We start from the raw sequence: 14,249 nt of genomic DNA on the forward strand, positions 1-14,249 counted from the left end.
AAGGCCTCAAGTCAGCTCCCTGCAGTGATTCTGCTAATGCTTCCATTCCTCCTATAAATAGATATAAATAGCATTTAGATAATTCTGTACACATTTTACACAAATGCTGCAATGTAACAAATATTTAGTTCTAATTTAACTCTTCACGTTGCAACATATCACCAGCTTAATGCAGTTTTGTCGAACATGAGTTGACGTTCTCTTGTTCCGTAAGTTTCATATTCCAAAGCGATTTGTTAGATGGCATGAATTATCATCAATAATAAAATGTTTGTGGTATTTCAAATCCACATAAGTCAAACTTTAATCATCCCTTCTCAGAAGTTAGTGCAGATGGATGTACATCAAAATAAGATTCAGTTGGTGATATATGACAGAATATAAAAAAAAAATGACTTCCCTGACCTGGGATCACTTCTATAATTGCCATGCAGTGACTGGCATAAAATTTTTCAAACAAGGGCATATGGTTTCCTGGTTTTTCTAAAATACCATCAATGTCTTTGAAGATTCACTGACTAAGTGAAAAGAACTGCAATATTCTAAATGCTACTTTAAATAAATTTTTACTTGGTAAAGTCTTTATGTAGCCTAATGGTTAGCACTCTGGCATTTGGTGCCGGCAGTCCTGGGTTTGATTTCCAGTGGGAAGCCTCGAAAATATGAGTATTGACCCAGCATTATGAGGGCAAATTGAAGCAGTAGCAAAAACCAGCCTGGTAAGACAAAACAACAGCAATGTGACTGTGCTGCCAACAGGTCACCCAATGAGAAGCTGCTTGAAGCTCTTGGCTCTCAAAGGGCTGTTGCTATGAGTTTCCACAAGCTTGTGTCGAACGCACTGTTCCCTTTGAAACTGTGTAGGCCAGGTTCTGTCATGGTGTCTTGTAATGAACTATTGCATGTTCTAAAAAAAACATTGAACAGTAGTCACACTCAGGCAAACTATCTGATCAACACCAGTGACTCTTGCGATCTACAATATTTTTGAGGCATCCCAGCAGATTCTGGGCTGCAAAATTGTGAAAACATGTAAAAGTCCTTTATCACCCTTTCAGGCTGAATCATCTAGTTTATAGATTTTACTAATTCATTTCTCTACAAAAGTCAGCTGGCTCTTATGTGTCAGCTTAAGGACTTAAACACACTTCATGGTGCAACAGCTCTGAGGAGTAGAGCCTGCCAAGCAGCTTTTCCATTGGGTAAAAAATGATCAGTACATTGTCCCATCTACCTTTGCTTCCCAATTGTCCTCATGACTTGAGGTATTACACCAAAGGCAAGAGTATTAACCAGTAGACTAAGCAGAATCTCTGCTTTTTAATCTTCATTATTACACAGTTGCCAAATGCATTCAATTTCAAAACTGGACAGACTACAATAGCACACTTCACGAACTAGAAGTAATGAATACAGGGTTTTCATGTGAGATTGAATCAAAACTAGCAGAACTACAGAAATTTAAACACTCAAAATAGTATTCCCTAGATGTAAGAATGTGAAAATTTATTTTGTCAATATTTTACTTACTGAATCATTGCATTCTATAATTGGATGCCCCTGAAACTCTGACAAGTTCACTTTATGCTGTGATAGGCTAATCAAGACAACATCTAAAGTGTAATCTGAACCACTGTGCAATACCCCTCCCAGGAGTGCTACTACTGACCATTTGGGAGGCCCTTTTAGTTAAATCACAAGCTCCATACATATTAAATCTAACATCTGTCGTAAAATCATAAATATAACCCATTCTCTTTTTGTGGCATCTCCTAACAGGATGCAGGTATTGGGATTAGCCAATTCAGGGTTGCTGTGATTTTTTGATTATGGAATACCCTGACATTTCTAAGTTTTCCAGTCCAAAAATGAAATTTTTCCCGACGTGTTTATCATCATGATATTTTGCTTTTGAACCTTGTTTGTGAATTAAATATATAATCCGTTAATTATGAATATTCACTTTCACAACTTTTTTTTTAGCAACTTTCATTCTACACACACAAGAACACGTGACAATTCAAAGAGTAAAATGTATAATTATAATCGGCGTCAAATGTATTGGGTGCTACAATCATGTGCATCTAACCTTCAGGCTAAGGTAACAGAGGAACATTATTTCACCATAACAGATCTCCAGAATATAAAAACAGAAAATGTTCATAAACCATACACTTTCTGGCAGATTTATAGTGTAGAAAATTCTGCATTTTTGCTTACATTTATAAGTGCACAGCATCTGCAGAAATTTTTGTTTCATACACAAATTCTATAGGAAATGCCAACAAGACTAAGATCTATAAAATAATAGACATTAACCCCTTCTTCACCAACCTTTCCAATAATTATGATCATATTGTCAATGTACTTTAGTTATGAATCATATCTGGACTGCAAGTTTTACTTTTATAATGCTAGATATTAGAAAGAATATGAAAGTGAAAATTTATTACAGAAATTCGAAGGGACCATAATTTTGCACAAGACTGAGAATCATTAGAATGAAAGAACCAAGTTTCTAAACTGAATTTTTTTGGGAGGAATCACAAGAACTGAATCCAGAAGTGTAAGTTCATTTCGCAACTTTTTCTCCAAAATGAACGTACATTCAAAACTATCTGCAAAATTCCCTGGTTTCCAGACACGTAGCAACCCTGCAATAAGATGGCAGAAAAATAATGCAATTTAGCAATGAAGACCTACAAAGTGTTACTCCTTTTTCGTGGTCAGATTGAGTGAGACCTGAAATCTAGAGCTGAATGAAGGTTCAGTACGGAGACAATTGTTTAAGTCAGGGGAGAGTATATGAATGGGTGGAAAGATTTAAAGACTGAAGACGAAATGTCAGTGATGAACACCGAGTGGGAGGCTAGTTTGCTTGGCAACTAAGGCAGTGAAACAGTAGATCGATCACTCAGCTAATCCGTTAATTTAGTACACTCTCCCCCGACTTAAACAATTGTCTCCGTACTGAACCTTCATTCTGCTGTAGATTTCAGCATAGGCATGCGCAGATCCGTTGATTAGGGCAGACATTGATGAAAGTTCATTTGGAGAAAGAAAAACCTCATTCCATCTCACTGTTTTATTGAAGGGTATGGAACAGGGGCGCATATAGAGCAGGTCCGGAACCACTGAAAATAACTATTAGGAGAATACACACTTCCGTGACATCAATGTTCTTTATATTTGTCAACAATCCTACACACACACGTAATCAAACTAGGGGTGTAAGGGGTGCTCCTTCCTCCTTCCACGTAGTACACCCAATAGTCAACCTCACTTCCACGTAGTACATCCTGGACTTCAAACCAACGAGGCTCTGGCGACTGGTCCCATGACCAGTATAATTCTGTGTCGTCCTGTGTTTTGTCCTTATGTGTGTTGAGTGCCTCTTAACAGCCTCAGCTTTTAACCAGGCGGAAAATTTTATTATTTTAATATTTTAGTTACGGCACGACATGACAGTTATGTTCGTTTAGTTATGGTAAGAGGCTGGACCCCGCATAAAGTGACGGGTGCAAATTAGCCTAAGTGCTGACGCACCCAAAATTTTAAATTCAAATTCATATATTCAAATTCAAAACGTAATCAAACTATTATTACTCTTATGATTATGCTAGAATTTATTTATCAATATTTAATTTCATAGGTACATGTTAATTCATGCATAAAATCTTCAATACTGTAAAGATTTACGAGGAGAATTCTTCGGCTAAGGGAATTGATTTAAAAAGAAAACCGTGACATGGTTTCACGAAGGCTGAGAACCGTTTCTCTAATGTTTAGGTATTCACTTTATTCAGGCTGAAAAGTCTAGCGTATACAATTTGATTTCAGTGCATATTATTTCTCAGTTTTCTCGTGCACAACATGCCTCTCCCAAGTTTCAATAACTTGCACAAATTTTACAACGCAGTTTACATGTAACAATGTCTCTTGTTACGTTATTTTCTGGTGACTAATAAACTTATTAATGCAATTATATCGGTACCATCATGCAAACTGAGCAAAGAAACCAAGTGTCGTGCATCTTGTCTCTTCGGTGTGAAACACTCGTGTCGCGTGTTTCTTCGGTGTGAATTCTCCCTAAAAGCTTTCGTCTTCGTCTTGAGCCGGTCGATCATACAACATTCGCAACCCTACGCTCGCAACATTCGCTTTCTTGTCCTTCCGCTGCGTGCATCTTGGCTTGGGCCTGGTGGAACAGGTGGATGCGAGCTGTTCCCTCGGAAGCTATTTCGCAGCGTTTAACCAAGGCATTTAGCAGACGCTTAGACTGTAGAAGATTTTTTCAGTTCGTTATGAATGACAGACGCAAATTTGCAATGAAATTAGGAAAATATGGACTTACTACACTCAAAACTATCACTACGACGCAATTCGAAGCAAAAGGGATTCGAGGAATCGAGGGTTAATTATTTCCGTCAAACTTATTGGAAGGCAAGGATTATATTGTAATAATTCTACTTTGAATGACATGGCAAAGTAGATTTTTTTAAGATTTATTACTACTTACAACGTAACATTCATAAAATTTCACTAGGAACTTCACTTTTCGTCAGCTGGATCTCACAATCTTTTCTTATATTTAATAAATATTCAACTCTTTATCTATTTGACATTAATTATCTTGCTAGGGCAGTTTTTCTTTACTTACAAATTTTGCCGACCTTAACTACACTAGGCTAGATAATGAATACGTGCTGTTATATCACTATTCTCAATCCGTCCTTTTACCTATTCATGTAATAAAATTACAATATTAATTTTAATTAACACTATTTTAATTATTTTAATATAATAATTATTTTTAAAACATTATTATTATTAATTTAAGATACTTGGTTCGCCCCCCCCCCCGAAACATATTTTTAGATACGTTCCTGTACCGAGATTATAATAATTAATACCTTTTGAGAACGGGAGATCATATTTCATTTATTTATAAATAATAATACGTTAATAATAACAATAATTTTATAATCAGGCCTAACCGATTTTTCAGGAAAGGTGGTAAACTGATCTCCTTGGGATGTCCTGTTTTTGGGTCAAAATATTATGGTCACCCTAGCTGATAGAATATGAAACAAGTTCTCGTCTTACATTTTTTGAACTAACTCATTGTTGCCCGCCCTTTATTTATGTTGTTTTCTATTTGGGTTATCAAAATAACAAGCTTTATCTAATCTGTGATTATAGAGTCCCCCTGATTTTAAATCAAATGCCAATTTCCAGGATAAGCTGATTGGCTGATGCATCTATCCAGCATGCACTGCTACAAACAGACAAAGTCCATGCAGCTTATGCCCGACGAAAATCAGATAAAGACTTTCTCCTGAGTTTGTCCATCAACTTTCTACGGAACTTTCGTATGAGGGACGTTTCTGTTGCTGGGAGTGGTGGCGTGCTCCTGTAATCCAGCTACCTTGGAGGCTAGACATTGTGGACAGGCATACTTGCTGCGCAACACTGCTGCTGCTTCAGTGCTGTTCCAAAAACCGCGAGGTACCGGAGTTGCTGCCGGTAACATTGAGAAAAATAAGGCAGAGCTGCTTTGTTGTTGTAATGAAACTGCTGTGCCTACCCCAATCTGACTCCGGTTTCTGCGCAGACTGAAGTTCAAGCCTAAAGCAATGTCTTTTTATGGGAGAAATAGTTCATTCATCATACCTATTTAAAACTTCCTCTCGCTTTCCCTTATCTACTGATATACGTAGTTTAAAGAGCATTGGTATTGATAAGAATAGTTGTAACAGCCAGGTTATTTTTTTCCTGTTGCACACGCAGTGTCTAGTCTATTACTTCCGTCATTCGCTCACAGGTGGCAGTGCAATACATTCTGCAAGAGCATCAACGAAGCGAATCTGTTATCCTCGGTTCAGGGGAGTGAAGGGGAAAGCGAAAAATTTTCTCAATAGTTGACAGAATGTATGAAAAAAATAGCGAGGGAGGAACATCACGCAAGCATTTTTGGTAGTTGCTGTTTCTTTAAGTTTTTCCTTCGTCGTTTCCCCTCTTCTAAAGATACAAATTCGAACGAGAATTTAAAATTCTATCTAATTTAGCAGGGTGCGAAATCCTGGGGGGAGGGGGGATATCCCCCAGCAGCAATCTTGGCGTCAACCCCCCCTCCCACCCAGGGGCGTGCCGTAACCTTTCGTGATAGGCAAGCGATGGGTTAATTTTTCGTTTCGGTTAATTATAACAATTTCAAATATAATATAGGCCTACACACATCCCTACTTGCAATAATGTGCATAATGGTGACGTATCGGGCTTGAGTGTGTGAAGTGCATACATACCATAAAATCAAATCTTCGCTACACTGTTTATAAAGAAGAAAAACAGCCTCTCGATATAAACTTGTAAATTTCAACCATGAGGAAAATAATGATCTACTTAATATTTGCAGTGGTCAGAAGTAGCGAGCTACTTGTAGCGTCGCTACTGTAGCTAGCTAGAAAATTTGTAGCTGTAGCGACGCTACATTTTGAAAATTGTAGTTGTAGCGGTAGCGAAGCTACAAAATTCCTGTAGTTGTAGCGAAATTTCGCTACAGCTACATTTTTTCTCGGCATTTTGAGGTGAATTTTGAATGTGGCAACAGCGTCAGAAAAAATCGACAATAACCCTTCATTTTGCAGGAGGTTCATAAAGACAGTCTATTACATGGAGATACATATTATCTAGATTGTAGATTATAGATATCTGCGTAATTTATTTAATTAGTATCTGAAGAATTCAGATATCCAGATAACTAACTGACATATATGAATATATTCCTGCTAACAGCTACGTTTTTCTAGCTGCATCGCTATTTTGGGGGGAAACATGCCTCGTTTGCTGCACCACTGGGAAAAAAAAAGTGCCTGGTTTGCGTCACCCCCGGAACAAATCCTGTGGATATTCATGGTGTAAGAGACACCAAAATGTCATTAATTGCTGTGTAAGACACAACTTGCAGTGCAAAAACGAGCGATGGATTTTCCACTGCACTGACAAGGAAATAGTGCCACCAATAAATGGCTCAGTACGTTAACAGCATTGATCATCGTCAGTATATAGGATCTCACCAGCAAGAAATTATTGTTACAAGAATGATAGAGTTTCTAGAATTACAATTATTTTCGCGATAGTATTTGTTCACAAATTTTAAAATTACAATACGTTTAGAACACTCAGGTTTACATTACAGTTTCCTCAATAATTTTATCATATTGCAAAAAGTATGTACGAGTTATTAACTTTCCTGCAATTTTCTTTAGTTAATATACATAGTTTTCAAATGTATGTATTTCTCCTACTTTTGCGTCACTTTTCTGTAACTTTTACTAATCATGACATCATCATCATCATCCCTCGCTATTTCCTGCCTCTGGCTGGGTCGGCATGTAAGTCAAGCCTTTCCATTATTTCCTGGTCTTTCACAACTCCTCTCTTTTCAAAGTGTTCCAATCTAGTCTCCTAACACTCTCCACTATCTGCTCTTTCCACCGACATCTTGGTCTCCCCCTTGGCCTTATTCCCACTCCTTGTGCATTGTAAGCTCTTACTGGTAGTCTTCTTTCTGCATCCATCCTCTTCATGTGTCCGAACCATCTCATCTGTGCCTGATCTATCCTGTCCTGAAGCTTCACTACACCCACTGTCTGTCGGATCTCCTCATTTCTTATTATATCCCTTCTAGTCTTCCTCAAAATACTCCTTAAAAATTTAATCTCCACTGGCTGCATCTTTTCTTTGTCTCTCTGTGTCATTGTCCAAGTCTCTGCTCCATACGTAATTATTGGCACATAGTATGTGTTACATATTACCTTCTTGCATTTCATAGGTACATCCCTATTCCATATTAATCTTCGAACACTTTGATATAGTCCACCACCATTCATTTGTCCTCTTCTGTTTACCTCCTCATCTATTCTTACACTTCTTTCAATCATGACAATGAGGATGAATGGTTTATTTAATTATTCTCTTATCTATAGTCGCTTTTTGCCACTTTCGGCTAATTGTGAGAACGAGGAAGAATGATGAATGATGAGTAGTGTGGGGAATGGAGGAGCAGGAGCATCTGATACTCCCAACTTGGCGTCTTTCCTAGTTTTTGTTTTGAGTCCATTTTATGCATAGATAATCTGATCGAGACTGGATCCTTCCTAACCACTATGTGCCTCTGCTGGATATCGAACCTGGGGCCCTTTTGTAGTCAAAGGGCTCCAGGTACTTTTCATTCAAAATGCTGACTTCATATCAGTCTATAAAAAATGAAATATTTATTCGCAAGAAAAATATGTTGATGTGAACATAAATACGTAATCCTACCAAATTTTAGTTGTGTATAGTTGTAATAATTAATTTGGGTGACACCCTAATTGCAATATTCATATATCAAATTTGAATTGATATGCCACTTGCATAGGTATGGTATTCTCAAAAACTATAGTAAAAATAAGTAACTGAAGTAACATTGCTATCAAAATTATCGAATGACTGGAATCATGATAATAAATAACAGAATCTATTTACCAGTAGTAGGGGATTTTTTTAATACCCATATCGTTGTTTTCATTTTTTTTTATGCAGAAGTAGCGCAAAAAGTAGCGAGTAGCGAACAGGAGTAGCGTAGCGAGCTACTTTTTGGTCAATGTAGCTGTAGCTGTAGCGAAGCTACATTTTGGAAGAGTAGCTGTAGTTGTAGCGAAGCTACTTTTAAAATGTAGCGTTCTGATCACTGAATATTTGAGGGCAACTCTAAATTAAATTAAGTTCTTTTTAAACCCTGAAAATAGTAAACATCCTATTAGCATAAAGTATCGATCTTAAATAAACGGACGGGTTTCGGTTTTTTACTTATTTCTTATAAATAGCATACGACTGGTGATCACTGGCTAACTTCATAATGTAATTTGTTGATTACTATAGAGTTTCAAACATGAAATCGTACCGCGTTAGGTGGTTCTACGGATGCACAAAAAATTCTGGAAGTTAGCAACACTTGTGGCCAGTGTGGACGAATTCTTTCCAACGCCCTTGCCAAAGACAGATGCGGTCTTGGTGTTGCTTGCCCTCGGCCTTTTTTCTTCGTAAACGGAGGTGGACAGTGTCCATGCAAGAACTGCATAAGTCACTCAAAAAGCGGGGAGAAAGGCGAGCAGTCCTCTTCTTCCAACGCGGTCAATCGTGCCGCATCGCCGAGCGTCGTCAAGGGTGTAGCCGGTTTATGTTTCAAGCCAAAAGAACAGAAAATAGAGGAAATGAAAATTCTGCAATGTAAATATCTTATAGTAAATAAATGCCATTCTAATATGCATAAAGGTATTGAAAAACACGTACTTAAAATATCAAAAGTGTTTTAATAGACAACGCAAGCGGCGCTTGCCCCGCCTTTCCTTACCGCACGCTTCTGCTCCCACCAAATATTTCCAGGGGAGAAAGTTTTTGTTATAAGCTGTTTGTTACAGCTTGGGGAGGGGCAGCTCACGTACATACAAAAAAAAAATGTTCACACTACAGAAAAGGGCTGTTGATTCAGATCCGCATGCAGAATTGCCTTTCGCGAAAAACAATTTATGACTGTATACTCGTTCTATGTTTATAAATCTATTATCTATGTAATTAATGACAAGACACAATTAAGAAATGAAGCAATTCATGGACATAATACAAGACAAAGACAACACTTCCATATCCAGACTAATAGATTAACTCTGACAGACAGATCACCACATTCTGCAGGTATAAAATTCCACAACAACCTTCCCTCTTGGCTAAAAAAGATCACTCCCTTGAAGAAAAAATTGCAGCTAATAAAAAAAAATACCTCACAGACAGAGTTCTGTATAACATTAATGAACTATAAATTAGATTGAGTAACAAATATCAAGTAGACAAAGAAATGTAATACAGTAAAAACTACATATCCCGGAACCTCTATAAGAAGGAAACCTGTAAATGCGACAAAAAAAAGTCACCAGAACGGACCGATTTTATACAAGAAAATGGCCTGCTTAAACACCATTTAAAGACCAACGAGATGTTTTTATTCTCAGTAAGACGGAAATTTCTTCCTTTATTTTTTTCGCTCGCAAGAAAACAATGCAATGCTGTAAGTGGAACACGCCTCTGTTGCCACTCGCTTATCGGTAACATTGTCGATCGTCATAGCTGTTCGATTCAGTTTCTTTCTTTCATCTCTTACCCTCTTTCTCCACCTTTCCTTGTCTATTTCTACTCTGTTCTTTCGTCATCTTTCTGTTTTTCTTGTTATCTCTCTTTGTTTCTTTCTTTTTCCTTCACTTATCTCAGGGGCGGCGCCAGAAATTTTCGACAGGGTGGGCAGAATCTCCTTATTGATAGATTAGGGTGGGCAGTATAAATGTAAGACAATACATAGTTTATAAGTGTATGTAAGACGTATGTATCCCCTCTCTCTTACACTCCCGATTTTCCTCTTACTTATTTTCCCTTTCCTTTTCTTGTTTTCCTCTTTATTCTTTTCTAATCTATTGTCGCATCTTGTTCCATTTCCTTTCGCTTTGTCTCTGATGGACAAAATTATTTCAAGGAAGCAGCCATACCCCAGTCATACATTCTAATCACATTCTTCCATGCATGTTAATACAGTGAAATAAATGTGAATTAGGTTTAAGCTTGTGTTGCAAATACAAGGCACATATTTGATTTTATGTATTCGGCGACAATGATAGAAAGTGCGACGGTAGATAATCGTGAAGTTTCTCGTAATTTAAATGCATGTTCCTGAGCATAGTATTTTCATCGTATGAGTTTTTAACTGAGTTTTCTTACTCCTTGGGGGTCACTTTTCTTAGCTTACAAGGTTTGTACAACTGAGAAATCTATCTGAATGTTTGTAGTAGCGGCGATTGGGTGCCAACATTTGATGAGCAAGGACAATATACTTTCTCTTGGTAGAAAAGGCTTAGCATAAAGAGGCCATAGTGCGGGGACAAAAAGTGGCAAAATTTGGCGAGGGAACTGCATCCCCCAATTCCCGGTCCTCCTAATCGCCGCCACTGAATGTTTGGATTAAAATGAACGTCTTATTAGGAAGGATTTCAAACACACACGGAAATCAAATTCTTTGTTCATTGTCCATGAAGTATTCCTAGGCTAATGAAAGGCTATTTTGACAGAATATCACTCACAATCAGGTAAGATCGAAAAATCTGTTCAGAATTGAAGAGATTATTAGCTAAGTTGCTATTCATTTTCTGAACTGTCATGTTACTAATGCAGGAGAAGCAATACACGTATGGTTGGTTACATGAACATATTCTTTGAGGTAACAAAATGATTTAGGACACAAGGAATTCATCGAAGTTGATCACCGTGCCAGTAATAATTCATCTATTTTTCATAATGACTTGGGTTGCATGGCGTGACCATTTCGAACACACTAGAATGTCAACCTCTATCCTGTGCATCACACCCTGGAAACTTGATTTTTCAGGCAACGAGTCAAACCACTGTCAAAGTAATAATTTATTAGGGTTTGTATTTTGAGTGTCAGCTTGTGTTTGTTTTCGCCCCTTCGTAACTTTAATCTAATCACCATTGAACCTTATCGTCGTCATTATCAAAATTAGCAGAAAAATGATTTTAACCTTTAAACAGCCAATGGGTCATATATGACCCATGGTGCCGATTACAACATTCACGTGCTTTTAGGACCTTCATACTTGTATGTGAGGTTGTAAACGCTGACAGATGTTGAGACAAGACATTGAAATGCCATGTGGAAGAACCCCCCCCCCCCCTCTCTCTAATATGCAAATTAGCTATTTTTAGCCAAAATGCAAATTGTACATATTGCGTCATATTTCAGCTTGTATGAGAACTAGAACTTGAAACAAGTTTCACTTTGTTGCAAAAGGTCTACTCTTTGAAAACAATGCAAAAGTTTGCACCCTTTTTCCAAAATAACGGGAGAAGAGGGTGGCGAACGCGATTTTTTCATTGAAATTTGGGGACTTGGCCCCTCCCAACCCCGTTTTTCTCACTTGGGCTTTCTAAATTGTACACGGTCGCGTGCTCCGATGTTTTTGTTTTCAAACAAAAGTTATCGGAAGTAGATTGCTCAAATAGTCTCCGAGATATAACGTTTTTCTGAAATACGTGTAATAATTTAAAAATCGCGCGCAAAGGCCACGGCGAGAGAGGAGTTACTTTCGAAAACCGGCTCGGCTGTTTAAAGGTTAAATATAACAAATCAACCACAACTCACTCTTCCAAAAATGGAGTTGCATTAGTTCATACCTCTTAGAAAGTTGAGATGGTAGTTTCAATTGCACAGCGTTTCATTAGTGGATCAAGTCAAGGCAGCTAATTCCGTGAACAATGATGTTGTTTTCCGAAAATCTCCAATATTTGTCTCAGGCAATCACCCTCCTAAAATGGACGCACCTTCTGTGGTGATAAAATGCCACGTTTGGTGCGAGTTCTTTCTGTATATTTTTCCCCAAAGGCATAACGCTGTCGCATTATAATCAAGACGTCCTGTGTTCGACTCCACCCTCCTCTGGTGGAAGCACAATGCACACTGGTTCCACGTTAAACTGTAGGTTTAGTCCCGATTAGCCTATCTGAGCATAAAAGTGGATTTAAAAACAAACTAATAAAATCGTCTTCTGGATACTTCGTGACATAACTTTTTTCTTTACTTCAGCTGCATCTACAGATTCTGTTGACATTTTCGGCTGATTCATGTGGCAAAATTTATGTATGGAACGAGGATTTCTAAATAGGATAAGCCACTCATTAGCAATTGAATAATTCTGTAGCTTTTTCCATACATAACTGGTTTATTAAAATTTATTCACTTCAGTATTGTAGTGATTATTGTGATTCCTTCTTATTAGTAAAATGAATATAAAGTTGATATTTCGAATACCATATTGATATTTGAAGATAACAAGTATATAAAAATTGTAATGAAATAAAAACGGACACTTCTGGAATTTTAATGCAGAGCTAATTTAAAACTATATTATACTCTCTAGCATAATTAAACCCGATGGTTTATGACTTCAGCAACAGAAGCCTTCCATCTGTCCCTATTCGGGGCTAGTTCAATCCAATGTTTTCGATCCTTGCCGATTTCTTATAGGTCCATCTCAACGTTATCCCTCCATCCTCGTCTTGACCTTCCTACTGGTCTCTTACGATCAGGTTTCCCAACAAGAATCTTGTAAACTATTTTTTTTCCTCTGCCATTCGTGTCACATGGCCTACCCATCTAAGTCTTCTTGATTAAATTATTCTAATAATAATAATTAAAAAGTCAAAATAATGTATTGTGTTGCCGGAGGAAGTAACGCTAAGATGATGATTTTATTTGTTTACTTAGAGATTTTTTTAACCATACCCAGGCCGAGATTTATATACGTATGTGGAGGCCCGGAGCTGCAGTCCTCAAGTTCGACCTAAATTCTGATATAGCCTAATCTTGATCATACCCTGCATAATTTTCCTAAGCCTACTAACTGCTTTTAATCATGGAAGTATTCATTTCATTTGATCACAGTTTTTGTTTCAATAGCTCTAGTATTTACTTTCACTTTCTAATGACAAAATTGGCTATTTATGGGTTGATAATATGTGAATATTTCTAGCATAGATAATATTCACAGTAAAATATACATGTTATGAACACCAGAATACACTTATTTATCGAATTATTCACATATATCCAAGTATATGTACTTATTGAATTTGATTGGGTGGGCAATCGGGTGGGCACAGAAATTTTTGGGTGGGCGCTTGCCCACCCGTGCCCACCCCTGGCGCCGTCCCTGACTTATCTCAATCTTTCTTCACCTCTCTTATTCCATCTTTCAATCTTTCTCTTTCCCTCTATGCACATCGCGCTACGACGCCAGGGGTCCCGGGTTCGAAAAGATACATAAGTACGTACTGTATGTTCTTACAATACTGTAAAAAGTGTACCAACATGTTGTTTAGTTACATAATTGTAATCTCTGCTATGCTTATTGCGACTGTATCACATTTTTATTCATGTACGTACATGCATTAGTACTCTACATTATAAGTAATGCGAAATGTAAATCTGTCTTTCCATTATTTCCTGCAGCGTTCCATACTGTATTTAAAGTCAGCCCTGTATAAGAAGGAAAACTGTTAAGACGGAAAATTTTGATCGGAACCATCATGTTCCGGAATAGACAGGTTTTACTGTAATACCATAGAAGGAACAATGTAACTCTAAT

Source organism: Lepisma saccharinum, chromosome 3, assembly GCF_977018435.1.
Source record: "Lepisma saccharinum chromosome 3, izLepSacc3.1, whole genome shotgun sequence".
In the NCBI taxonomy this organism is placed as follows: Eukaryota; Metazoa; Arthropoda; class Insecta; order Zygentoma; family Lepismatidae; genus Lepisma; species Lepisma saccharinum.